General features: G+C 41.1%; 1 protein-coding gene across 1 annotated transcript in view; it reads left to right on the top strand.

Moving 5' to 3' along the window:
• The first annotated feature begins 7,373 nt into the window (after positions 1–7,373).
• LOC146670762 (junction plakoglobin a-like) overlaps positions 7,374–26,874 on the top strand; it is a 125,649-nt gene continuing 106,148 nt past the window's right edge. The window contains exon 1 of the mRNA XM_085402832.1: positions 7,374–7,609. The gene's annotated coding sequence lies outside the window, so the exon portion shown is untranslated. The remainder of the gene's footprint in view (positions 7,610–26,874) is intronic.

Below are 26,874 nucleotides of genomic sequence, written 5' to 3' on the forward strand. Positions count from 1 at the left end.
GTCATCTGCAAATTTGATGATGATGTCGCAGGGATGCGAGGGGGTGCAGTCATTGGTGTAGTCGGTGTATAGGAGAGGAGTCAGCACACACCCCTGTGGGGAGTCAGTGCTGAGTGACAGGGAGGATGATCTCCGGTTGCCAACCTTGACTGATTGTGTGTGGGGCAAATTTACCAGCTTGGGTATAAGAATGTTTGGGATGATGGTATCAAAAGCCCAGCTGAAATCAATGCAGAGTCCCAGGATTCTCCAGAGCAGAGTGGAGGGCAGTGGAAATTGCACCCTCGGTGGACCTGTTTCCCTTATAGGCAAGCTGGTGGGGGTCAAAGCTGGGTGTGAGACAGTACTTCATGTGTTTATTGTCTTTTATATTTTATTGCATCATTGTTGTGCATTTTACTTGTTTTAGCTGCATTTTAGTTTGTAAAGCACTTTGAGCTGTTGGAAATGTGCATTAATAGTAAACCTACTTGACCTTGATCTAAACTTGACCTTGATTTAACTGGCAGAAATTCAGGAATACAAACAGGAGGAACACACAGAGATCGTGACACTGGGCGGAGGGAGACACAGATATACACAACAGTGAACCAGGGCGGAGAGGAAACACCTGGGGAACACAGCTGAGCATAATCTGATGGGATAAGGGAAGAACGTATCCCTGTGATGTGCCCCTCTGTCTTGTGGTGAACAGAAACTATTTTTTGGAGTGACACAAATCATTTTTGTGGCATCTTATTGTAACACCTGATTGTTCACTCATTTTAGTTTTAGTAGTTGATTTAAATGGTTGTACAAAAAAACACCTGAGGCTTTGGCTGCAGTTTTAGGTAAACAGGTGCATATATCTTTGCTGACCGCAAGGTTTGGAAACAAGTTTTTGAATTCACAATTTGTTTTTGCATGTCAAGTTATGAAAATCATTTGTTAAACATGTTTGTGGTTTTTACAGTAAAACAACCTTTTCCTCCTTGGATTTTATGATTTTTGTGAACTGTAAATTGTGAGGTGTGCTGAAAAGAAGGAATCAAGCAAGGCAAGGTAAACAGTTTAAATGTGAAACATGAAAAGGTCGAATCAAAAGTAATGAAAAACAGCCAATAAAAGTTTGGACCTCAGATCAGTTTGCAGTGGGCACGTCCCACTACGGATGTGAAAGTTTGCACCTTGATTGAAAAAATATTTTAAAATATATTAACAATAAAAACACTGCTTCATTAAAAGTGTGTAACATGGTTAACCGTCAATATCTACATGGGAATCACAAAGTTAATGGAAATTTAATGTAAGCAATTTAATGTGTTTGCGTTTCAAACATCAGCTCCTCACGTTTGCTAAGGTGCTTAGCAAAGGAAGACTAAGCTATTCATTTTCTTTTTACTGCTACCTATGTTTCATAAAGAAGAGGGAGCTTCATAAAGTGCAGATCAAACAGTGAAAACTGTTTGTGCCTTGAACTCCAGCCACAGACCAGTGCTCGCTAAATGAACTTTGATATTTTTAGATGTTATGAAAATGAGATGAAATGAATAATGACTACACTGTTTTCCTGGAGATAAATACACAAATGCATACGTGTCCTCCTTAATGTGCTGACCTCTTTGCTGTAGTAACAAGAAAACAGGATGACCCGATGATCCATGGAGAGCAGCTGAACATACAGTACAGTTGGAGAGCACCTTATATGGCCATGGCCATGTGGACCAACGTTCACATTTTTTCTTCTCCTTCTAATAACTTCAGTGTCATAGATTCATAATGATATGGCTTTAATAGGCTCTGTGAAGTTTATCAATCTTTTTCTTTGTCATGCTAGTGTAGTTTAGGGACACAGAATGCACTCTGCAATTCTCCCTGGTGCCTTTGATGCCTATGGGCCATATCGATACTTGTATCTGACCTCACATATGTGCAACTGTTACCACCTGGATTTGCAGATGTTTCTTTTTTGTATAAGAATTTTTTTAAAGCAATAACCCGGGCAAATGTAGTTGTTGGTTGTTATGACCAGTGTTGGTGAAGTTACTTGAAAATCATAATTAGTTACTAATTACTGAATACCCATTTTTTGCCTGGTGCTGCAGGGGTGGGGTGGGGGTGGTCATTTTTTTATAACTCCAATTTTCTTGCAAGTTAGTCCACAACAGAGCAGAACAGCGGTGCCACTACATCTTCACTCGTCACAGAGTCACCAATATGGCAAAAAGACCGCACAGGCCTAAGTTTGATTCTGTGCCAGTCGTTTCCTCTTCATGCTGTCCTCCCTAGTCTCGATGGTCCTTGCCAATAAACATGTCAAAATAAAAACCTTGAACTTTTTGTAAATTTGTGTTTGGTCAAAAATCTTTTACTGACCAATCAGCACCCATTCAGAGAATACTAGGGTTTTATGAGCTAAGCCAGACTCCTTGTAAGAAAACTTCAAGTTAAATATAATATTCATGCTGTATTTCAAAAAAACTAAACTAAAAAATACACACTGTAGAAAGTAAACAACAAAAGCAGCTACATGTTCATTCTGCTGCATGCTGCTCAGGCCTCAGTGTGTTTGGATGCAGTATAATATGCAGACTCTCCTGTAGCTAGGCCAACTGAATGAAAATGTGTTTATTTTTAAAGACAGTCAAGCTGTCTCTTTTGCACAATGATTGTGTCATTTTGGTCTAGTGGGAGTCATGCAGATTGCAATTTCTGACTGCAGCTACTCCAACAACAAGTGCTGCTCCTGGTGTTTACATTGATATGGCAATGATTTACCGCGATGCATCTAAGACCTCTCTTCAACAGTCTGTGCACTGCTTGGACAAATAGTGTTTATAGCACAGTGTTTACTCTTCTGGCATTCTAGCAGATGTTTGCTGCGGGAATTTGCTCCCATTCAGCCGCAGCATTAGTTATGCTGACATGCCTTTCTCATGGTCAGCATTCCAGTTCATTTCTTCCAAAAGCTGACAAGTTTTGCTTACTTCTTCCCATATAATATGGAAATTCATATATGTTATCAGATGAAAGGCAAATAAACATTTGCTACTTCTTTTAGTATATGAACCAATATTTTATGACACTGTTGACACTATAGTATATATATATATTATGACACTATACTATGTTTTCTTCCTTTTCTTTGAGCTCAAATTGCCTTAATATCTCTACACAGCTAATAAAAGGCTCTTTCTTTCCACTTCATCACATGACCTTTCCTGTTTTTTGAGTCGAGTTAATGTTCTGACGACTGGTTTGTAAGCAGTCTTCAGTCTATCAGTTAGTGGTGATGTAAGTGTTTGGGCCCCTCACATCAAAGACCAGTCTGATTTTCAGCTGGACTGTTTGACCCTATGTCCTTGGCTCAGACTCTATCACCAACATTTAAATCTAATTACTGTCTCCTTTGCACTGGTCCTCCTCACCCTGAACCAGCAGTACAAGCACAACACATCACAACAGAAATCAGGACAAGTATAGCGTTCATCCTCTAGTTCTGAAAGCTCGTATGACTTTGCTTTAAGTCGCCTTTTAGCAGAAGTGGGTGGATGGTATTAAAGGCAGTGAAAAAATTAAAAAACATGATTATCACAGTGCCACCAATACCAGGTGAAAGTGACGTATAGATAACAGCATCAACCCCTCTAAGAAGCTGGCAAACAAACTAAACAGGGTCGAGAGCATGTTTCACCTGCGGACTAAGAACCAGTCTCTCCAGCAACTTTATGACACATGATGTGAAGTCATTAAGGTCAGTGTCTCTGTACGCATCCTGCATGTTTCCAAACTGAAAGTTCAAAAGTATATGGACGGTTTTGCAGTCCACTGCTGGAAAGTTGGCACAGCAGTCAAGACCGGTATGGTTTAAATCACCAGTGATGGTGATAGTGTCATTTGCACCTACGTGCACGTCTGACAACAGTCCAAACTGACAACGTTTGATTTGAACTGTGTTTGAGAACTTTCAGAGTGGATGACCTATTTTTAAATTAACATGGCATTCATTTGTTAACAGCCGACGTGTAGTTTTCTTTTTTCAGAATCAGAATACTAAACGATGTGGTCACAGTTGCTCCAACACAGTAAGAACAGTAACTGACTAAACTAAATGAATTAATACAAAGTATTCAATAAAAGGAGATCATTAGAAAGAAATGACCATGATTTATTAATGTACAGAATTTAGATAGAGGTACTGTCATCGAGGCCAACAGCATGAGGGACAGCTTGGTGTTCTCAGGTATGTCAGAGAAGGCAGAAGAAGATGACAATAGTGAGAGAAATCACCCAAACCCACCTAACACTCACCATCTGGGAAGCAAGCATCCAGCTGCATGGAGTCCCAGACCGATCGTGGCCAAATTTGAACACTTTAAACAAAAATAGTTGTTGACAAGCTGCGGCCATGAACCGAGAGGAACGGACTTCAGCTTCCCAAGGATATCCTGGTGCGATGCAAGGTCGTGTTCCCGTTCTGACAGAAGTTCATTGAAAGAAATTTCCGAGCTGTCATTGTGGTTGATAAGCTGTAGGTCAACAGGAAGCTTCATTGCAACCAAAACATCACGCCATGGCTGCAGTGAGTCAGGTGACCTCTATCTGCACAAATGCCTTTATTCTGATTCTATTTTTTTCACTCTTCTGTCCCACTAATAGACATGTGTACTCTAATCTGTGTAGCATGTTTCTTACATTTTCTTTTTTTCTTGTTATTTGGTCACTCTGGTTGCTTTAGTTCTCTTCTCACTTTTCATATCTCTTCTCTTTCTGTTTGTATCATGTCTGCTTTGCCTTTAGTGCTGCAATTTACCACATAAACATACCAGACTCTCTCTCTCACACACACGTCAGGTTTGCTATCCTCGTGGGCACATCCCATTGACATAATGCTGTCCCCAGCCCCTAACCCCAACCATCAACAATGAATGCTTTTTTTTTTTTATTGGCCTGTCCCGTTTGGTTCTTTTGCATCAGAATTATTGTCTAAAGGCAAAGAAAGATGCCCAACAGATTTACTTTACCAAATGGACCATCCCAGCTTTGCCATATTGGTCCATTTGATTGACCTTTGTTTTTATTGTTTATTTTATTTTATTTTCACTTGCTACACACGGGACAGACGTGATTGGGGGAAGAAAGGTAGGGAAAGAAAAAGAGCGGGGAAGAGGAACGGTGATAAAGGGCACAAAACAAAAACCAACAACACAAACAGACAAAAAATACATCTATCAATCACCTGGATCACCTGTTGAGAAAGAAAAAAGAGAAAACAAGCAGAAAAAGAGAGCAATACAATAAACAACAACATCACGATGATCTATGGGAATGTAACAGTAAATACTAAATATTAAACATTATTGTGCAGCACGTAATATCGACAGCGCACAGTGTGCTTTGAGGTAGGAGCCAAAAAGGGTGTCGTTTGTGTGTGTGATCACCCGTGTGTACACCTGTGAGCGTGGACGCGCTTGTATTTAAAAGGTTCCTTCATGTAATGATCTGCTAGAGGGTGTGGGGGAAGCAGAAGCCAGAGGGGGTTGCAGTGCCCGTGAGCTCTGCCGACATCCAGCTGTGCCAGATTGAACCAAGCCCCCCAGGCCCAGAGGCCGAGGGCACCCACCCCCGAAGAGGCTCGACCGAGCCACAAGTGCCAGGTCCTGACAAGCAGCCACCAGCAGTGAGCTGGTGCATACCTGAGCACCCAGCCCCGGACACCAAGAACCACCAACGCACCGATGTCTGAGGGCGTCTGCCACTGGCAGGGGAAGTGGTGGGGGGAGATAGGCCTCCATACCTTGGAAGGCCTGAGATGTCCCCAGAGAGGTGGCGTCTGATACCCGACCTGACATATAGACACAGACATACAGGCACACACAGATACAAACATCCATTCACACCCTCATGCAAATACTCAGCACTCACCTAACGTGGACACAGCTGTATCTTGTGATTATTTGCTCCTGCTCGGTGGAGAGGAGTGTGTTTGGTCACTAATCTCTTTTCGACGTACTTTTCAGTTTATTGACCAACGTTTGGGTTTTGGTTTTGTTTCTTTAAATGGTGATAGCAGCTTGTCCGTCTCTTTTAGTTGAGTTGTTAGTAGAAACTGTAATAAAACTCTTTAATTTAACCATTTTGCCTCTGTCTCCTTTTTCAGACCTGGACCCTTTCAGGGGAAAGTAACAGATACGACTGCTTCCATTTATTAGACACACATGTGTGACAGAAAACTTTCTCTCTCATTATTATTTTTGACTGTGGATTGTGAAACCAATTTAGACTATTCACACAGACTGGAATCAGAGGTAATCAAATACTATAAGGATAAATAAATAATATAGAAATATCTTATTCGAATGATAACTTTCGTATATATGAGAGAAAATGAGAAAGACAGCGACTGCTAGGTGAGCTCCATTAATGTTTCTGTAACTCATACACCCTGTATATACTGTGCTTATGTTGTTGTACTTCCTTCTATATTGTTGTCTGTACTTTTGTACCTTTGTGGTCTTGCTACCCAATTTCGCTGTGTAAGCAACTGCATACTGATAATAAAAGTTCTAAGTTAATTCATATCAGCAGAGAGAGAGAGAGCAGCACACTGCTATAAATTGATTAAAATATCTCTGCTTTCAAGGAGAAAATTAAACAGACGCAGATTTCAGCTCTGACTCCTTCTGCTTTTTCAACTTCCAACAGAAAATGTCATTTGCTGCATTTAAGCGACTTCATCCTCACTATAACCCCTGACTCACACACTGTGCCACCATAAAGAATACATGCATACTGTAAAAAAAACCCTAGAGCAACACATTCATTAATTAGAGGTGACCTAGTTCTTATCAATTTTCATTACACTTGAGATTTTTCCTTTTTTTTTTTTTATTCCTGCTAATGGTTCTGATACTAATATCTCAAAAACGACAAGAGTTTTGTAGCTTCAGTATGACCAAAACTCCAGACTCACAGCAGTATAACATAAAAACTGTGTGAAGATACACCCTGATTTAGTATTGTTCATTACTCTGTTACATTTATGTCATTTCAGATTTTCAGATAAAAAGAAAAGAGTGAGGAAGAGACAGAGGAGGTGAAATTAAATGTAGGGACATAAATAGGACCAGAAAGACTGAAGTAAAATGAATGGCTGCTTGTGCCATGAGCCAGCTTTTAATTGCTTTAAAATCTAAATTGTGACCTTGATTTAAAGCTAGCAACAGTGCACCAACCAAACCCAACCAAACCTTGTTTCCGAAGCAAAGGTTTTGTGAAGTTACGCGATGGTATGTTTAGATAGTATGTGGAGGTGAGTCGCATCGCATAGCACTGCTGCTTTATGTGACTGGAAGGTGTGAAAACGACGCCATTCTTCGCTGGCGGAGTGAGACCTCTTCACTGACTCCTCTTCTATGACGCCGTAGCAGCCGAGCCTCTGCCGGTTCGCTCCCCTCGCTGTGCATAGCTGGCTGCGTGCTGCAAATCGCCTTCATCGGGAGACAAAGCGAGGCAGAGGTAACACAGGAGCGAAGCTACACCTGTCTGTGGATTTAAAGAGCGACGAAGAGGATTTGAAATTGTCAGTGCTGCGACAGGGATCCGCTCCACACCGCTGGTCAGATAAGAGGTAACCAGATCCGGCGAAGCCGTCTTATTACGCACCCTAAACAGATCAAAGGGCTATCATTTTACGCACAGGGGATATGGCACGTGACGTTAAATAAAACAAGAATGCTGACCTAATTGTTATCGACATGCATTATGGCGGTCAGAATAAACAGATTTTGTCTGGGATTTGGGGGGTTGTAGATCTCCCATGTTTCTGTGCTGACGACTGTTCATTGAAATCATGCAATCTCACATTAACTGATTTAGTGCGGGTTTCATATTTGCCTGCATTTTTAAATTGAATAGTATATGGATTTTGGGATGTGTGCCGTCTCCTAGACTATAATTAGCATTTATATTATTGCTATATGTGTGCATAAGTGTTTGAAAGCAATGCAGTTTGTTGGCTCAAGTCGATGTGGTGTGGCTTTCTATGTCGCTTAGTGTCTCGGTGCAGTCTCTCTGGATGGCATTTCTCCCACTCTCTCTTTCCCCCACTCTTTCTCCCACATACATACAGACATACTTTCCTTCTGCCTTGTCTGCCCCCTTTGTTCAGTACAATGAGCTATGCTGATATTTTAGGTCTTTCAGGTACATTTTTACAGGGCAAATCCCACATTCTGCTACCATTCTCCCTGTCTTGGCTTGCATTTATGCTTCTATTTGTGGAGACACACATGGCTGGTGTGCTTCTGAAGTCTGTAGAAGAGTCTCAACAGATGTTGCAGGTGAGGCTGTGAAATGCACGTCCAGCAGCTAACACAGACAGATGCCATCGCCACCCGTGATGTTTAAACCTCTTTCCTGCATATTTACACTGCCCTCTTTTTTTATTGACTCCATATTATTTGAAAAGCAGGTGTAGCAGCCAAGCGTCTGTGCGCTCAGTGTAGGTAACTTGATGGAGTTACCCCGCTCTTCATGCTCAACACTAATGTTATGGGTGTATAGCTGTGTGTGACATATGGAACACACATGCCTCACCTTGTAACAGACCCATATTTATAATATTGAAAGTTATTCATGTCTTTCTTTATTGTATTACATAATTCAGAAACAGTCCGAGTTTCTATCTCAGGCTTAGTCCAGTTCCAGTGGCACATCGATCCAGTTCATCTTATAGATTGGCAGCATAATCCAAGAAAGATGTTAGGATATTTTGTCCCACTTATGCAGAAAATGAATCACTTCTGTACATATTTTTTTAAAATTCCCTCTGTGACAAATATATGAACATTTATGTATGCATTTGTATTTGGCCTAATCATTTGCCTCTTACTTTTTTGACCTAACAGAATTTTCTACAGATTAGAGGCAGATCCATATATTTGCCCAACAGTAACACAGTGCAGGATTTCTGTAGTTTTCTGTGTTCCACTCCCCAATTGGTCATGATTTGTTTAGCTGCACTATGTGCATGGCTGTGTGAATGATGTCCAGCAAACCATGGGGGGAAACAGTCTCTGTAAAACCCGGTGTTGTTAGGAGAGACAGCATTTAGCCTACTTTGGATGGTACAGCCCTCAGTACTAGAAATCCGGCTGAATATATTAAGCCCCCAAAAATGTGACCATCCTATTTTGGACCCAGGCTGGTTTGATTTTGGTAAATTTATTCACAGCATTCTTCCTCTAACCTGATTTCCTGGTTAATGTGTGATGTCACACTGCATCATCATCTTCATCATCATCATCATCATCATGTGACTGGAAAGGACCAAAAAGCTGGCCTGAATCAGCTTTCTATCTGCACTAGTGTGGATTTCACCATTGTTTTCTTCCTGTCACGTGTCTATCATGTAGCTTTTTCTTTTACTGATTTTATTGACAGCTCTCTGTCCAGGTGAGATGTAAAAACAGTCTAGAAAAGCTCTTCAAACTTGATCATCAGTGGAGATCTGATTTAATTGATTGATTATTCCATATGACTGGTTTATATTCCTGTACTATTACAAAAATGCTCCATTGTTCTTTTTCTTCTTTTATCTGGAAATGTTCAGTCTCATCCTGGTCCAGATTACAATTTCCACAAGTTCAGTTCAGGCAAATAGAACAGAACGCAACAAGTAACCTCGCGGACGAAGATAATAATGACCAACATGTTTCATTGCAAGCAGTGAACATATATAGGAAGGCAGCAATCCCAGTATTGCCTTATATAAAACTGTAAATGAGATTTCCTCCGACTGGCCAGAGCAGGCCATCCTACCTGAGAGTATAACTCACAGTGGTGAGTGTGAAATTTTGAAAGTGATGAACCTCAGAGAAGCACAATATGCAATCAACCGTTCGAAGACATTGAGCAGAAGCATTCATATATGGAATATCTCCATAATCCAACCCTCCATACAGGATGGCAAGATCATTTAGCTTTATACTGCCACTCTACTACACAATTTAACAATGTGCTCCAGCTTCTTCTTATTTTTCGAGCTAAGAGACCCAAACCAGCAGATTAAAGAAAAAGTTAAGACAGACTCAATAAAACAAGAACAAACCATTTTCATAAAATGTTATTCACATTAAAATCACTTAGTTTCTGGTACAAATACATACGCTGGTGAGTCTTTGCACATATGGTGTCTGTATTCAATTTAAATTTCAACTTTTCATCAGCAGTGGTGCCCAGATATTTGTATTTCTCTACCACCTCAATTTCTTGACCATGAATACAAACGGGGCAGGGATGAAAATCAGTGTTTATGAAAATCAACAACCATTCCCTTTGTTTTAAACACTTTAATGTCAAGAAAGGACTGTCCACACCATGCTACAACTGGGCCACGGTCGTGGTCTGCATCATGGAGCAGAGAGACGAAACAAGTCCCAGTCGGTACAAGGAGAAACAGTTTGGATAGACTCCACTGACCACACTGGAGCCAATATTCGACAGTAGGAAAGGAAATTGTCAGAAATGCTTACCATAGGAGTTTAAATCCATTTCAAAGGAGTGAGAGGATAACTCGTTTAGTCAGGGTGACTGTTTTGTCAGGGCTGCAGCTACCGATTATTTTAGTAATTGAGCAATCTATTTCATCAGATAAGAAATACTTTGGTCTTAGTAATGAGCATAAATATTCAAAAGAAAAAAAACACGCATCTTTCAGAATGAGCTGCTCATTGGTTTCCATTTTTAAAATGGGAATGATTTAAAGTTTAACTGAGGGCATCTCTCCAAAAAAAACCCTGACTAGATCCTTTGATTGTGCGTACGTCCCATGTTGATTTTTTTTTTAAAGAAAGTATTTTCTTAAATGCAAAAATATGCAAATAATCTTAAGTACAGACAAAGTCTAATAAGAAAGTTCTATATGCAATCTAAACCAAGGGATAATGTACCTTTACTCTTGTCTTCTTGAAAGGCTTTCTGAGGTTAATAGGAGGCAGGTTTTTGTGCTGCTGAAAACAGACTTTATGTTCTGTTTTCTTAAAGTCTGTTATGAAGAGATTGGATTTAAGACAGGCTCCCCAGATTCAAGATGCTGCGGTGGTGAAGATGAAGATGCTTCACCCAACTGACTTAGAAGATGAATGCAGTTCTAAGTCAGTTGGGTGAAGCCTGTTTCACGAATGACAGAAACACACAGAGATCAGCTTGAGACAAATTTCTAGTATCCTTGAGGCAGCTGTTGATGTTATTTGGTGTTATATAAATAAAAATTTAAAGCAAGCAAAATAGAAGCTCAAAGAAGGCAGAAGATGACTCGACTAGATTAGAAGAAAACTAGAAGAACCCCAACTTTCTTTGGTGACGAAGCTCTGTTGAGCTGAATTTTCCTTTGTTCTATTTATTATTATTTATTATATTTAATTACATGTGTGATTACTTTTAATAACTAGAAAGGGAAGTGAAAGGGTAAACTTTAACCCAAACCAAGTATTTTGGATTTAAACACCATTCCTACAAGACTGCTCAAAGAAGTCCTTCCATTAATTAATGTTTCAGTCTTAAATATATGCAACCTGTCTTTAATAATATCCCATGTACCACAGGCCTGAAAGGTGGGAGGAATTAAAACACTTTTACTTAAAACGCCTCTACTAATTGAAAAGCTGTTGGTTCAATCCCTGGCTGCTCCTGTCTGCATACCAAAGTAATTTTGGATAAGATGCTGCACCCTGAGTTGATTACATCACAGCGTGAATGTTAGAGAAAAAGCACTTAGACCTTAAAAAGGGTCTTGTATGAATGGCTATGTGGGTGGATGAAGGAGACATGTTATATAAAGCATAGAAATTAGAATAGAAAAGCACTATAAATAAACTGGTGGCTTCTTAACACACTCAAGCTAATATGGAGCTCTGTCCTTAGGACAGTTCTATTTACACTTGACATGTTTCCTTATACATTATACATATTGTTAGAAACCATAGCATACATTTGCATTAGTATGCAGGTAATACCCGACATGACACACACAGCTGGATGACCTCCAGTCACCTCCAGCCCTAACCCTAACCTCCTGATTCAGATAAAACTGCGGTTATTGCACTCATAAATACTCTGGATGGGATTACCTCTCCTCCAGTAACACTGTGGGGAATCCTGGAGTCATTCTTGGATATGTCCTTCAGTGTGCGTAATAAACAAATTATTATTCAGAACTGCTGTTATCAGGTTGTTGTAAGTTTGTTGAAAAGTAGTCAGTTGACCCAGAATGTTCCAACGAGAATACTGATGGGGATTTAAAAAGCTAGCATTAAATTAGGAGGGATAAGAAAACAGAATTCACTTGACTGCAAGCTGTAATTTATTGTAATAGTGATGGTAAATTTGATTCTTTTTACTGAATCGAGTGTTAATAAGTCACTCACCAAAGTGAATTGTTTTTTTTGAGTCATTTGAGTCACTGAGTCAGTCGACCAGAGAGTGCAAAAAATGTACATTTTCACTCAAACTTAATTTGTTTCTCTTTTCATGTAAATCCTACTGCTAAGATGAGTGATTGAAAAAGAAAACAACTATTTTATAGAGCAAAAAGAGCAAAAAAAAAAATTTATAAAGGGAACATTTATATTATTTATTTTTATTTAATTTTATTAGTATTTTCCTCAAATGTGTTAAATATATATTTTCTCATCTAAATGTCCACTGAGCTGTGAGCCAGGGGGCGGTAATGCGCCTTAACATTGGTTGTCAACCAAGAAGAAGAAGCTGTGAGCCAGGAGGGAGGGGGTGAGTAACTTAAATGTGGTGTTAGCATGTTAGCAGAGCGATGCTACTGTGAACTGAGGAGCTGTTGTCTTGATGTGAGCTTCTACTCAGGGTTTTTTCTTCCATTTCAGAGCAGAAATGTTTTTGTTAAGAAACTGTCTGTTGTTTTTTCCCTCACAATTTTAATTATAAGCTAGATATATTTCTACTAATGAAATGAGTTTGCTAACAGCAACAGGGATGAGTCAGTGAGTCAGTTGGGCTTGTGAATCATGATTCACGAGTCAGTAAAGTGATTTGTTCATGATTCGCGCATCACTATACTGTAATATAATGGTGGGATTTTACACACTGTACCTTTTAAGTCATCCAGCAGACTGTTCAAATTACAAGGGGAAATTCCATTAATAAAATTATTTTTTTTCTATGTATTGCACGTGTGTAAAGTTGCAAAGTGAATGGACTGCTTAATCTTCAGTAGATTTTATTTATTTATTTATTTTTCACATTGGGTTCTTTAATTTTTCATTTCATTATCCACAGTTCCTGTTTAATGATGGAGGGCAGGTATTTTCATAGTGACAGCAGGTACCTGATTAAGAACATATTCCTATTAAGTTTAGCATAACTTAGCGGTTTACTTTTATCAATAACTAAAATAAACTTGTGACTCTGTGGGAGCCTGCACGATACACTACTTTTATCCAAATCAGTCATTTCTGTGTACTGTGTCCACTATTTGGTATTTACATCGTTTACTTTTGAATTTCACATCGACAGCGGCTTGTATCTGTTTCTTGCATGCCTTCGTAACCTGTGTGTTTATGCCTCAAGTGGTTTTGTTGGTTTCCACCTTTAGCGTGGACTCATTTGGGCTTGTCTTGCTGTTATATGCACTAAGGAATATTCATAGTGTTGCTATATCGCTGATATATTGGCCAGAGGGGCCGATGGCGCGATATGGCGATACAGTGTGTGAATGTGAGAGTGAATGAATAGTGGAATTGTAAAGCGCTTTGGGTGACTTGAAAAGCGCTATATAAATCCAATCCATTATTATTATTATTATTATTATATAATTTTTGATTACGTGGTGTCCAGTGTTGGGTAAGTTACTTTAAATTAGTAATTTAGTTACATTACTAGTTACTTCTATCAAAAGTAACTCCATTACTTCAAGTTACTCGTTACTTTCAGAGTAACTAGTTACAAGGGAATATGTCTGTGAAGGTTCTAGGGAAAGTAACTTTTGGTTTTACTCAGAATTCTGTTAATGTGTTGCTAACTGGATACCCAGCAACTGCCAGTCTTCTAGCTTGCTTACTTGCCACAAGTGCACTGTGCCACCTACCAATAGAAAAGAAAAAATAATGTGCATATTTCCACGAGAGAAATCCCACGCCAGGACCGTCGTTGTTCGCCGCCATGATTCTAGCCTACGTCATGTGCTCTTTTTGTTGTAAGATTCAGATAATTATTTTTTAAAAGCGAGACATTGTAAATGAGAATAAGAAAGAAAAGTATTTCTTTGTGCCCCCCTTTCCCTGTTAATGCCCTACCTGCCCCCTGGCAACACTTTGCTAGACCCGCCCCTGCACAGTTACCAGCTGTCAGCTACATAAAAAAAGGATCCTGGTGTTATTTGTCTCTCAGAAACAGTTCATAACTTCAACTCATCCATGTCACCTAAAAGGTAAACCTGTTTCTCCATCACCTGTTCAGCTCTGATGATTCAGTAAGGACATCTCCTGGTTTCATCTTCATGTTTCCTTCTCACCAGATATACAAACCGACATCATGACCAGCAGCTTTACAGCTGTGGCTCCAGCAAACATCAGCTGATACTGGAAATTAATATTAAATACATTCTAACAACAGCTGATCAAGCTTAAACGTGCTGCTGTTGTTTAGCGCGACATCCGCTGGTTTCCTCTTTCTGGCGCAAAGTGGGCGATAAACAAACAAGAGAGAAAAGCCATCAGCTGATCATTGATCAGTTTCACGACTGAAGTAGAAACAGGAAAAGGGAGGGGAGAGAATGAGAGAAGAAGAGGCAGCTGTGCAGCGTAACGACAGAATAACTCCAGCTTTGTGTCTTTTCCATTCTAGCTGAAGTCCGGGACAAACTGTTCCTTTTCACCTCAATAAGAAACGAGTAATATTTTCTCTGAATACGAGACGATTCCATTTTTTACAGGACTATTAATTAACCTTTTGAACAAAATAAAGTTCACTATCAGTAACATAGCACCACCCAGCTGTATAGAAACTCCGTCATGCTAGCTAGCACGCAGTACGAAAAAGTCATCACAACGAAAATAAACTCCACCTAAACTTGGTTCATATCTGACCCAGATAGACTGCAGGTCATAACTTCTTACCTGAAGTTCAGTTCACCTGACACTCGGACCAGCGCCCGCCTCGGGTCTCTCCTCCTGCCTCCCTTTTCCTTCATCCACCTGCTGGCCTCCACCACCTGCTAATGTTACTGAATCTGAGGAAGCTCCGCGATAGCCACCACACAAAGTAACGAGTAACGAGCCTATCTAAATCCCAGTAACGAGTAACGCGTTCCTGGTTTTGGCATAATAACTAGTTACCGTGCTCGTTACCACAATAATAATGTAGTTGCTGTAAAGCATTACTTAATAGTGCGTTAGTCCCAACACTGGTGGTGTCACATAAAAATTATACCGATATAACGAATGGTATGGCACTAGCTCTCATTGCATTATATCACCTCTGTCAGTGCGCCCCAGGGCAGCTGTGGCTACAATGTAGCTGCCATCACACCAGTGTGTGAGAGTGTGTGTGAATGGGTGAATGACTGAATGTAGTGTAAAGCGCTTTGGGGGCCTTAGGGACTGAGTAAAGCGCTATACAAATGCAGGCCAGGCCATTTAACTCTCATTGCATTATATGGTGACATTTTCTGTTGAATTCAAAACATAATTCTTGAATGTTCTCATATATTACACCTGTGCAGTCAACACACCTATGTTTCATATTTCTTTTCTCTTTTGTATTTGTCTGGGTCATCAGAGTCGGTGTAGATAATTCTGTCTAATATCGAGTTTTTGTTTTTTGTTAGAAGAATTAACCTGTTTATACTAAGGCAGTGTACAGTGTGGATATGGAAACTATTTTTATCTTGATTGCACAAAAGGACAAGAGTGTAATTTTGTTTAACTCTGTAGGAAACTGATACCTTTCTTGTTAATTTGATCATATTTGTAAGAATTTTATTGTCATTTTAATTTTGCTAGTTTTTATTTTATCTGTGTTGTTCAGCACTTTGGTCTGCCTGGTGTGTTTTTAAAGTGCTATACAAATAAACGATGATGATGATGATGATGCTAAAGTGCAACTGCATTATGCTGCTAACATAACTTTGCTCCTTGCAAGAAACTGCACAGATAGCATGCTAATGCTAAGCTTAAGAAATAGGATAATATCCTGCAAAGTTTAATCTGTTTAAAAATCTGGTCTGGTTTGTTTCCCCCCCCCCCTTGGTGCGGTTCATGTGATGTCACCACAATAGTCATACTTGGGTGCCAACCCAAAAACAAACAAAAAAACAAACAAAAAAAAGCACCAAGGACCTCTAATGAGGTTCATTCATGGTGTGAATATGATTCAATCTCAATCCAACCCAGCTATCAGTTTTATGTTGCAAGTTTAAGCTAAACCCCTCCCATAGCCATGTATGCTTTCCATTCAGGGATGTGGCAAGGTACCATAGATGTGCAAATGTCAGAACAGGTTAGCAACTAGCCATGTAAAGTTACCATGAGTGTACGTTTTCCACGTTCTCCCATAGAACACAGCACCTTTTTACTGTATTTACTTTTTCCTGTCACAGACACATCTAGCCAATAAGCAGACTAATCATTTCTGCATGAAAAAGAATCCAAATCATGGAGAAAAGCTACAAGTTTATAAAATAATTAACAGTTTCAGACCAGAGTAAAACTATTGGTGTGAAAATGCACTTAAAGACCGTGAAGGCTCTGTCATGGTTTAGACTGGTGGCAGCAGATGGCCCCGCCCCTCCCTGAGCCTGGAGGTTTCTTCCTGTTAAAAGGGAGTTTTTCCTTCCCACTGTCGCCAAAGTGCTTGATCATAGGGGATCACATGATTGTTGGGTTTTTCTCTGTATGTATTATTGTAGGATCTAATGTACATTATAAAGCGCCTTGAGGCGACTGTTGTTGTGATTGGGCGCAATGCTCCCGCAAAGCACCGGCCCGCCTACCTGTGCCAAAAAAGGAAAAAACCCAAGAACGCCACATGTACGCACCAGCTCCTAATAGTCTGGCCTCTCCAGAGCCTGGAACTCAGTATTAAGCAGTGTGGGATCATCTTGACAGAGAAGAAATAAAAGGCAGAAATATCCACAGAAGAGCATAGAATGTCCTTCAGGAAGCCTGGAGAATAATTCCTGAAGATACTTAAAGAAATTACAGAACGCCACCTCAGAAAGTTCAGGCTGTGTTGAAGAATACAAGTGCCATAACAAATACTGACTTTCAATATTATTAGGAATGTACAAACTCTGATTTTGCCTACATACATGGGAAATACTGCATTTCCATGTATGCTTACACACTTTACACTTTAATAAAACATTGCACCTATTTTCTATTTCCCTCATAAAAACAAAGAAATGGATGGTTCAAGACTTTTGTACAAAACTCTTTACAAGACTAAACATATTTTTCCAAGCCATCTGAATTAGTTACCTCAGTTTGAACCTGTGCTGGTACCCGTCAGTCTTGTTCAACTTATAGCAGAAGCTTGTTTTTGAGAGTATGTGCCGTGGATGATAATTGGTGTTCATCAAGCTTCCAAAATATTTTTTGCAGGACTTCAAACATGTATTTGAGCTCTGGTGGAAAGCTTAGGGCCAGACAGCAGACCATATGCCTCTGCAGTGCTAGCCATACCATTGAGGACCACCAGAGCTTGAACACTGATATCCAACTGGGCATTTTCTGGCTCCATCATGCCTCAATGTCTGTATTCTGTGTGACTGAAAACTATTATATAAGCTACTTTTACAAGACGAAATACTTCATAAGAATAGAAACATTTCAACAAACATTTGAAGGCAAGATGAAGCTTACCTGAAGATGAATTCTCAAGAATTGAACAAATTACACATTTAACAAAATGTTAATTTGTATTTTAATATAGAACACAGTCTGAATATCTTGAGCAATATAATTAATATAAAAATTGCACTGCAATAACATCCATGTGTGCAGATGGTTGACCTAAAATTGGCTGATTTAACATGAAATGACTGAGATAACTCAAATGTATTAGACCACCACCCAGTGAAGGTGTATGTTGCAGCTGACCTAAATTAACAACAAAATCATTTCTTTTTCTTTATTGGTTAATCCACCAGTACCACCACCAGTGTGCAAGCTCTTTAGTCAACATGATATTTTTAATGTTAAAATAGAATTATTGTTGTTATTCATAAAGTTTCAAATGTATTTTTTTTTAGTAAGATGCCAAATTGCAATTATTTACTTCCATCTGTGAACAGACTGTGGGATTGTGTGCCTATGAGACTGCACCTCGGGGCTCAGTTGAGTATTGGGGTCAGTTGAGAAGGCAACATCAAAGATTTGCAAAACACATAGGCTCACAAAAATATTAATGCATGCACACATACGCAGTATCTGTTTTGGTAAATTTGACCCCTCAAGCAGTAGTGATGGGAATTCCGGCTTTTTTTAGAGAACCGGCTCTTGTTTATATATAAATATATACGGTGGCCCCTAGAGACAAAGCACGTACAATCACATTGCTAGCATTAACTGAACTTCCAAAACAGAGCTACCTAGATCACTTAAATTACAAAATTGAAAGCATGTGTGTATTGTTTGTGTATTTATACACCAACAGTAATATATATTCAAATGATTAAAAAAAATGTTCATTTACCTGTTACTACCACACACCAAATCTGGTTGTTGGTACTTCCTGGCTTGTGTAGACACTAGGTAACAAAAGCTCAACACTGCCCCCTAGCATCCTGGAGCACTTCCGTTGTGCCTTGGAATTTGTATGTGTTTTGTCTCTGGGGGCCACCATAAATATACTTTTATTTATTCTCTCCACATAAAATAGAATAAATGAATCATATAATACAAGAACCAACAATTTACAGTTCAACTTTTAAATATTAAAATTTTTAGCTTTTTCCTTTTAAACAAATTTAAAGTGAAACAACACAAAACACTGCAAACCACAACACAAATAAATTAAATTAAAATATGAAAACAAAAAGAAGATGCACATTCTCTGTCATATGGGCCCGCATGAATAAACTTTCTGAATCCCGTATCATCTGCAACTGAAAATAGTTGTGGATGGTTACTATACCTTTCTAATGTGACCTTGTTGTCCCTGCCTCTCTCTCTCTCCCTCCCGCTCTGTTCCTGTGCTACTGAGTGTAACTACCGCCCCTCCCCCCTCTGCCCAGCACAAAGCACAAGGCTCGCTGTGGAGTGAAGCGGAAAAAGGGTGAGAGAAAGGAAAAAAAAAAAAACCCACCCGGCTCGCGTCGTTCACTTCAAAGATCCGGCTCTAAGAGCCATTTCGTTTGCGACCGACACATCACTACAAAGCAGCCTGTTGGGTATTAACACCTCGTGATTTATCATTATTTAAATATATTTCTGTAATTTTAATATATTTTCCATTTTATCATATTAATGTTGTTTAAAATATGACATCTGACAAATTTACGTGTGGTACAACGGTATGGTGGTTCCCATTGTTGCCTCACAGGAAGATGGTCCTGAGTTGAACTCTACCATCTGGTGTGGAGCTTGCATGATTTAGCCCTGCGACAGGCTGGCAACCTATCCAGGGTGTACCCCACCTCTCACCCTATAGTCGCTGGCTCAAGTCCCCTGAATTGAATAAGTGGAAGACAACGGTTGGATGAAACAAATTTATAATATTGTACAGGGAGTGCAGAATTATTAGGCAAGTTGTATTTTTGAGGAATAATTTTATTATTGAACAACAACCATGTTCTCAATGAACCCAAAAAACTCATTAATATCAAAGCTGAATGTTTTTGGAAGTAGTTTGTAGTTTTAGCTATTTTAGGGGGATATCTGTGTGTGCAGGTGACTATTACTGTGCAGAATTATTAGGCAACTTAACAAAAAACAAATATATGCCCATTTCAATTATTTATTTTTACCAGTGAAACCAATATAACATCTCCACATTCACAAATATACATTTCTGACATTCAAAAACAAAACAAAAACAAATCGGCGACCAATATAGCCACCTTTCTTTGCAAGGACCCTCAAAAGCCTGCCATCCATGGATTCTGTCAGTGTTTTGATCTGTTCACCATCAACATTGCGTGCAGCAGCAACCACAGCCTCCCAGACACTGTTCAGAGAGGTGTACTGTTTTCCCTCCTTGTAAATCTCACATTTGATGATGGACCACAGGTTCTCAATGGGGTTCAGATCAGGTGAACAAGGAGGCCATGTCATTAGTTTTTCTTCTTTTATACCCTTTCTTGCCAGCCACGCTGTGGAGTACTTGGACGCGTGTGATGGAGCATTGTCCTGCATGAAAATCATGTTTTTCTTGAAGGATGCAGACTTCTTCCTGTACCACTGCTTGAAGAAGGTGTCTTCCAGAAACTGGCAGTAGGACTGGGAGTTGAGCTTGACTCCATCCTCAACCCGAAAAGGCCCCACAAGCTCATCTTTGATGATACCAGCCCAAACCAGTACTCCACCTCCACCTTGCTGGCGTCTGAGTGGGACTGGAGCTCTCTGCCCTTTACCAATCCAGCCACGGGCCCATCCATCTGGCCCATCAAGACTCACTCTCATTTCATCAGTCCATAAAACCTTAGAAAAACCAGTCTTGAGATATTTCTTGGCCCAGTCTTGACGTTTCAGCTTGTGTGTCTTGTTCAGTGGTGGTCGTCTTTCAGCCTTTCTTACCTTGGCCATGTCTCTGAGTATTGCACACCTTGTGCTTTTGGGCACTCCAGTGATGTTGCAGCTCTGAAATATGGCCAAACTGGTGGCAAGTGGCATCTTGGCAGCTGCACGCTTGACTTTTCTCAGTTCATGGGCAGTTATTTTGCCCCTTGGTTTTTCCACACGCTTCTTGCGACCCTGTTGACTATTTTGAATGAAACGCTTGATTGTTCGATGATCACGCTTCAGAAGCTTTGCAATTTTGAGACTGCTGCATCCCTCTGCAAGATATCTCACTATTTTTGACTTTTCTGAGCCTGTCAAGTCCTTCTTTTGACCCATTTTGCCAAAGGAAAGGACGTTGCCTAATAATTATGCACACCAGATATAGGGTGTTGATGTCATTAGACCACACCCCTTCTCATTACAGAGATGCACATCACCTAATATGCTTAATTGGTAGTAGGCTTTCGAGCCTATACAGCTTGGAGTAAGACAACATGCATGAAGAGGATGATGTGGACAAAATACTCATTTGCCTAATAATTCTGCACTCCCTGTATTATTATTGTTCTAGTAAATTTACCAGTGTATATAGATCTTTCTTTATTAAAATATTAAATTTTGTGCTTTAGTGTACTGTAAAACTAATATATTCGGTACCATATATTTAAAACTTTTTACCATGTACACAGTGTATATCATATAAATATATTTGCAATGTTCAGCAGGATTAAGGAATTAAAGGTCATTGTAAGATTAACTCAAAATGTTTCACATTTTTACTGAGTAAACAGCTGTGGGCCTCGCAAAACCCATCTGTGTGAAATACGTATGGATACCAAATTGTAATCCATAAAACATTTATGTAATCACAATTAAAGTAAATGATGTTTTCCTTGACAATTACTGGTTTTTGGCCTAACACCAAAACAAAGACCTGTACATCTAGAAACAACTAGGCAGGGTCCACCTCTTTACATGCTTTACGTGCAGAACAAGAAAATTAGCCTTGTTCTAGTTTTGTGGTGGAATATGTCATATATCATACACTTATATCCATGAGACACAGCCTATTCATTTATGTCTTCTGTAAGTGATATTTGTCTTTGGTCTCTGTCTTTTGACTTATTTCAGCTACCCTACTAAGTCATGATGTGCTCAATAGAGGACATCCTCGTCTGTCCACTGATTCTTATGTGTTTGCGTGCCCTCTTTTAGCTCCAAAGACAGGTGAATTTTCTGTGATTCTCTATTCATGGGACAATGTTATTCTATGTCAGGGGTCCCAATCCCAGTCCACGAGGGCCGGTGTCCCTGCAGGTTTTAGATGTGTCCTTGATCCATCACAGCAGATTTAAATGGATAAATTACCTTCTCAATCACATGATTCAGGTGTGTTGACCCAGGGTGAGATCTAAAACCTGCAGGGACACCGGCCCTCGTGGACTGGGATTGGGGACCCCTGTTCTATGTTTTAGTAAAGTTCTTCCTTTCTAGCTTTCACACGCCAATGCACCCACGGGAGTGTGACTAGGTTTGGGGTTCAGAATCTTGCCAGGGAGCAGCCAGGGATTGAACAACCAACCTTCTGACCTACTCTGCCTGAAAGTCTTAGTAGAACTGTAATCCAGGAAAATGTTACGACTTAATACTGTTTTATCTGTTTCGCTGAGATCTGTCTGAAAGTTATTGTAGGCTAAATCATTCATCCTTGCAAGAAAATGAGGCTTAACTGCTGCTTTTCTCCATGCTGGAAATGAGAAATAAACTCACTCTCTTTTTATTTTGCTCTCTTTCTCTCACCAGCAGCAGAGCTTATGTTTGAATACACAGTATGAATTATGCAGGGTGACTGGCTCTAGCTTCAGTCTATTCAGTCTGTTATGGGTGGAAAGTCTAGGAATTTCTACATTTGCATGAACCTCCCAGCTGTTTGTTTAATTCCTTCCACCTGTGCACTGCTCACTCTGTGCTCTGCTTTGCACTTGGCATCAAAATACCACACAGAAAAGCAAAGCAAGGTAGGTAAATACCAAACAGTTGGAGCACTGCTTGTTCTAACTGCCAGGAGAGTAGAACATGTACCTATGCTAAATTACTTATGTCACTCTTCAATACTCTGCTGCCTCATTTGGAAAACTCTCCAGCATCATAAGACCAGGCAGCATTAATCCATTCACATGCATCTATCTAATAATCTGACCTGATATCCAGGGCGGTAAAGACCAATCCATGCTGACAAGCTCACTGTGTCATGTTTAAAGGCACGTGAGCAGAGGGTTGACAGAGGATGAACCTGGGATTCTGCTGGCTGTCTAAGTTTTATGTCAGTTTCCCATCAAGAAAATGATGTCGAAGTCCTGCTGCTGCTTGTTGCTATGGCAAACCTCGGAAGATGCTGGTGGTCCTTTCTGTTTGGTGTAAGCAGATAAGAAAGAGGGAAGAAGGAAAGTGTGATTAAAATTTTGCATATTTGCATTTAGAATCCACTCTTCATGTTGCATGCTCTGTGAGCCTCAGTGTGTGTGTGTTTGTGTGTGAGGGAGAGAAACAACTACACCAGTCTGCATGATAATAACCTGTTAGTAGCAGACATTACCTTACACAGAAACAAACTGCATTATCTTTTCCTTCCATTCTAGTATGCATTTCTCTCTATCCCCATTTCCTCCCTCCCGGTCTTCTTTCTCTACTCCTTGTCGTTTTTCAGCCTGGCTCTTATCTTTTCTTTCTTGAAGCTTAGCCTTTTCATTTTTACAGTCAAGCGTGATACACACACGCGCACACACAGAGATGGGGAGAGAGAGACACAAATAGAAAGGGGGACTGTGCATGGCCAGTGGGTGGGCACAGATACATCAAATAAAGACTAGGCCAGTCTGACAGGATAGCATGTGCACACACAAGCACACAGTAAACAATGTGTATATTCAAGAGGAACTGTGTGTGTGTGTGTGTGTGTGTGTGCGCGCAGCTTATCAGGGTTTGTAAAAGAAGTCATGGTGACAGAAAAGGAGCACAAAAAAGAAGAGGAAAATAAATTAGACTGAAGAGGAGAGGAGAGCTAAAAATGAAAAGGGACAGGAAGAAAGGAGAGAGCAGCAGAAAGGAGAGAGGTAGCCAGCAGGCAGGATTGTGTGGTGCATGTGTGTGTGCAATGGGAGTGTTAGGATGTGAAGTCATGTGTAAAGAAGTAATCATGACAAAGCCTGGCAGTGCTTAAGCTCAGCAGTGACCACATCCATCACATGGCTATAATGTTGGTGAATGTTTTTTTTCAGTTGGTTAATAAGTGTGCTCCTCATTGAAAAAAATCAAACATCATACCTGCAACAGTTTATGTATTGCTTACATGATCACAATAAACAAACAAACAAACAAACAAACAAAGTTCATTTAGCAAAGAAAAGAAGAAAAAATGCTCTGCAAAATAAAGATAATACATTTCAATATTGCTTCACCTGTTCTGCAACAGTGATCATTGAGGCTGAGGTGAACAGGTGGGGCCAGAAAGGAATAGGACAATCACCAGTTACTGGTATTTATCTTATAGCCTCGAGCTATATAAATATATACCGTATTTTCACGACCATAAGGCGCACTTAAAAGTCTTAGATTTTCTTCAAATAGTGCGGCGCGCCCTGTGTGTTGTAAGGAGGACGTAGTAGAGAACACCATGAGAACGTTAAAGGGTGAAGTGTGGGCGTTGATCGTATATACCGGGACAATCGCACATACCTGTATAAAAAAACAGGTATGTGCATTATGTGGAACATCGTTGTTTTAACAACCCTGAAAATGGCAAAGAGACACGCTTATGAAGCACAGTTTAAACTGAAGGCCATCAGCTACGCGGAGGAACATGGAAATCGAGCAGCGGCGAGAGAATTTAAGATTAACGAATCGATGGTTCGCAAATGGAGGAAGCCGGAAAACAAGCTCCGGCAGGTCAAGAAAACGCAGCTGAGTTTCCGAGTTGGAGGAAAGACTTGAGCGGTGGATCATCGAGCAAAGAACGAGCTGGAGAAGCGTTTCGACGGTCACCATTCGGCTAAAAGCAGTTTCACTAGCTGAAGAGATGAACATTGAACATTTCCTTTTTTTTTTTTTTTTTTTTTTTTTTTTTTTCTAAATGACATCAGAAACAGCAGTATGCGACATTACGTGATGGCAGAGCTTCAGTTCATCCTTTGTCATTTTTTTTTTTTTTTTTTTTTTTTTTTAATAAATAGGACAGGGGGAATGAATGAGAGAGAGAGGGGGAGAGAAAGAAAGAAAACCAAAGGGGAGAAGAGACGGTGAGAAGGGGGGGAAGAGAGACAAAAAAAAACAAAAACTCCTGGGTCACCTGTATGGAGAGAAAAAACAAACAAACAAACAAACAAACAAACAAAAACAAACAGAGGAGACAGCAAACAACAAAGAGCAACATAATAATAGAGAAAACAAAGCACCATCACAATAAACTAGCTAGTCATAGATATCAGTATTTACTAAGTAATAAACGATATTGTGCAGCACGCAAGATAGACAGCGCACAGTGTGCTTTGAGGCAGCAGCCAAGAAAGCTTTAGTCCGCGTCTGTGAATACCCATGTGTGCATACCTGTGTGGATCAGCATGCTTGCATTCCAAAGGTTTCTCCATGTAATGATCTGCTAGGGAGTGTGGGGGGGCCACAGCCCCGTCCTCCAGGGTGTGAAGCGGGTATGGAGGAGATCAAAACTCCAGACATCCAGAGGCCCCCAGAACACAAGAGACCATGGAAGACCAACAGAGGGGCAGCCGCGCCACTGTCCCAGTAAGAGCTGAGGAGAGTCCCAGATGAGGGCTCGCCCAGCAGCCGCGGAGCAGAAGTCAGGGGGAGTTGCAGTGACGCGCCCGTGAGCTCCGCCGGCCCCCAGCTGCGCCTGAGTGACCGAGCCCTAGGCCGAGAGGCCGGGGGCACCCCACCTCCAAAGGGGCCCGAGCGAGCCCCAGGCCCCAGGCCCCGATAAGCGGCCGCCAAGGAGTGAGCCGGTGTGTACCCGGACGCCCACCCCCAGACACAAAGAACCACCAACGCACCGATGTCTGAGGGGGTCCGCCACTGGCAGGGGAAGTGGTGGTGGGGGGAGATAGGCCTCCAAACCTTGGAGGGCCTGAGATGTCCCCAGAGAGGTGGCGCCTGACACCCAACCTGACATATAGACACAGACATACAGGCACACACAGACACAAACATCCATTCCCACCCTCATGCTCTCATATGCACTTACTCCACACTCAACCAACGTGGAGACAGACATAAAGAGACGCTGTACACACGATCACACTCCCCAAGCGTACTCTACAAACCGGGTCTAGGTACCCTTGCCCCTGGAGGGGGGAATTGCACCCAGACCCAGGTGGTGTTACCCTTTTCCCTGCGGTGGGGAGAGGCAGACCACCCCGACTCCGCAGCAGCAGGGAGGCCCCACACCCCAGACCGCAGTCGGACGGCTAACTCCTCCTACTAGCCCTCCCGCTCCAGCAGGCCGCAGAGAATGGGGGTGGGAGAAGACTCCAAACCTCCCTCCACCCGCTCATTGTAGTGTTGATGCATATGTGTTCTAAGGTGCAATTAAAACCCAGGAGGGCATGGAGCTACCTGCCAAGGAGCAGCAGGTAAGCGCATAGTCCCTCCTGCTAACCCTCAATGACTAAGTGTATTTAAAATTGAGAGGTGGGCAACGACGTCAGGGGTGAGGTATACACCCTGATGGTGATTTGGACTCCGTGATTGTGCCCACCCCCAAGATCCTATATGTGTGTGTAATGAGAGTGTGAATAATGTGAATGTCTAAGTTGTGGGATAAAATTGAGGCAGAGGCAGCCAGAAGGGGACAGGGGGGGGGTAGCCTCCTCTGCACCCTGGTGACATACCCCCACTCCAAGGCCCTGCATGTGTGGGTGGTTGTGGAGGAGCGGGAAGAGGGAGGCAGCTGGAGATGGGGAGGGAAGGAAGGGAGGGGCAGGTAACCCCTCCCTGGGGCCAGCTCCCCCACTGACCCCAGTAGGCACTCCCACCCTCCGCGATCCGCCAGGGAAGGGGGGCCCAGGCCCATCAGACCGGGGCCCAGTGCAGTAGCGCCCCCCGGCTCCACAGAGCCCTGGACAGTCCACCC

The sequence above is a fragment of the Rhamphochromis longiceps genome, linkage group LG4, assembly GCF_057381845.1.
Source record: "Rhamphochromis longiceps isolate RC_006_pf linkage group LG4, R_longiceps_female_GT1.1, whole genome shotgun sequence".
Classification (NCBI taxonomy): domain Eukaryota; kingdom Metazoa; phylum Chordata; class Actinopteri; order Cichliformes; family Cichlidae; genus Rhamphochromis; species Rhamphochromis longiceps.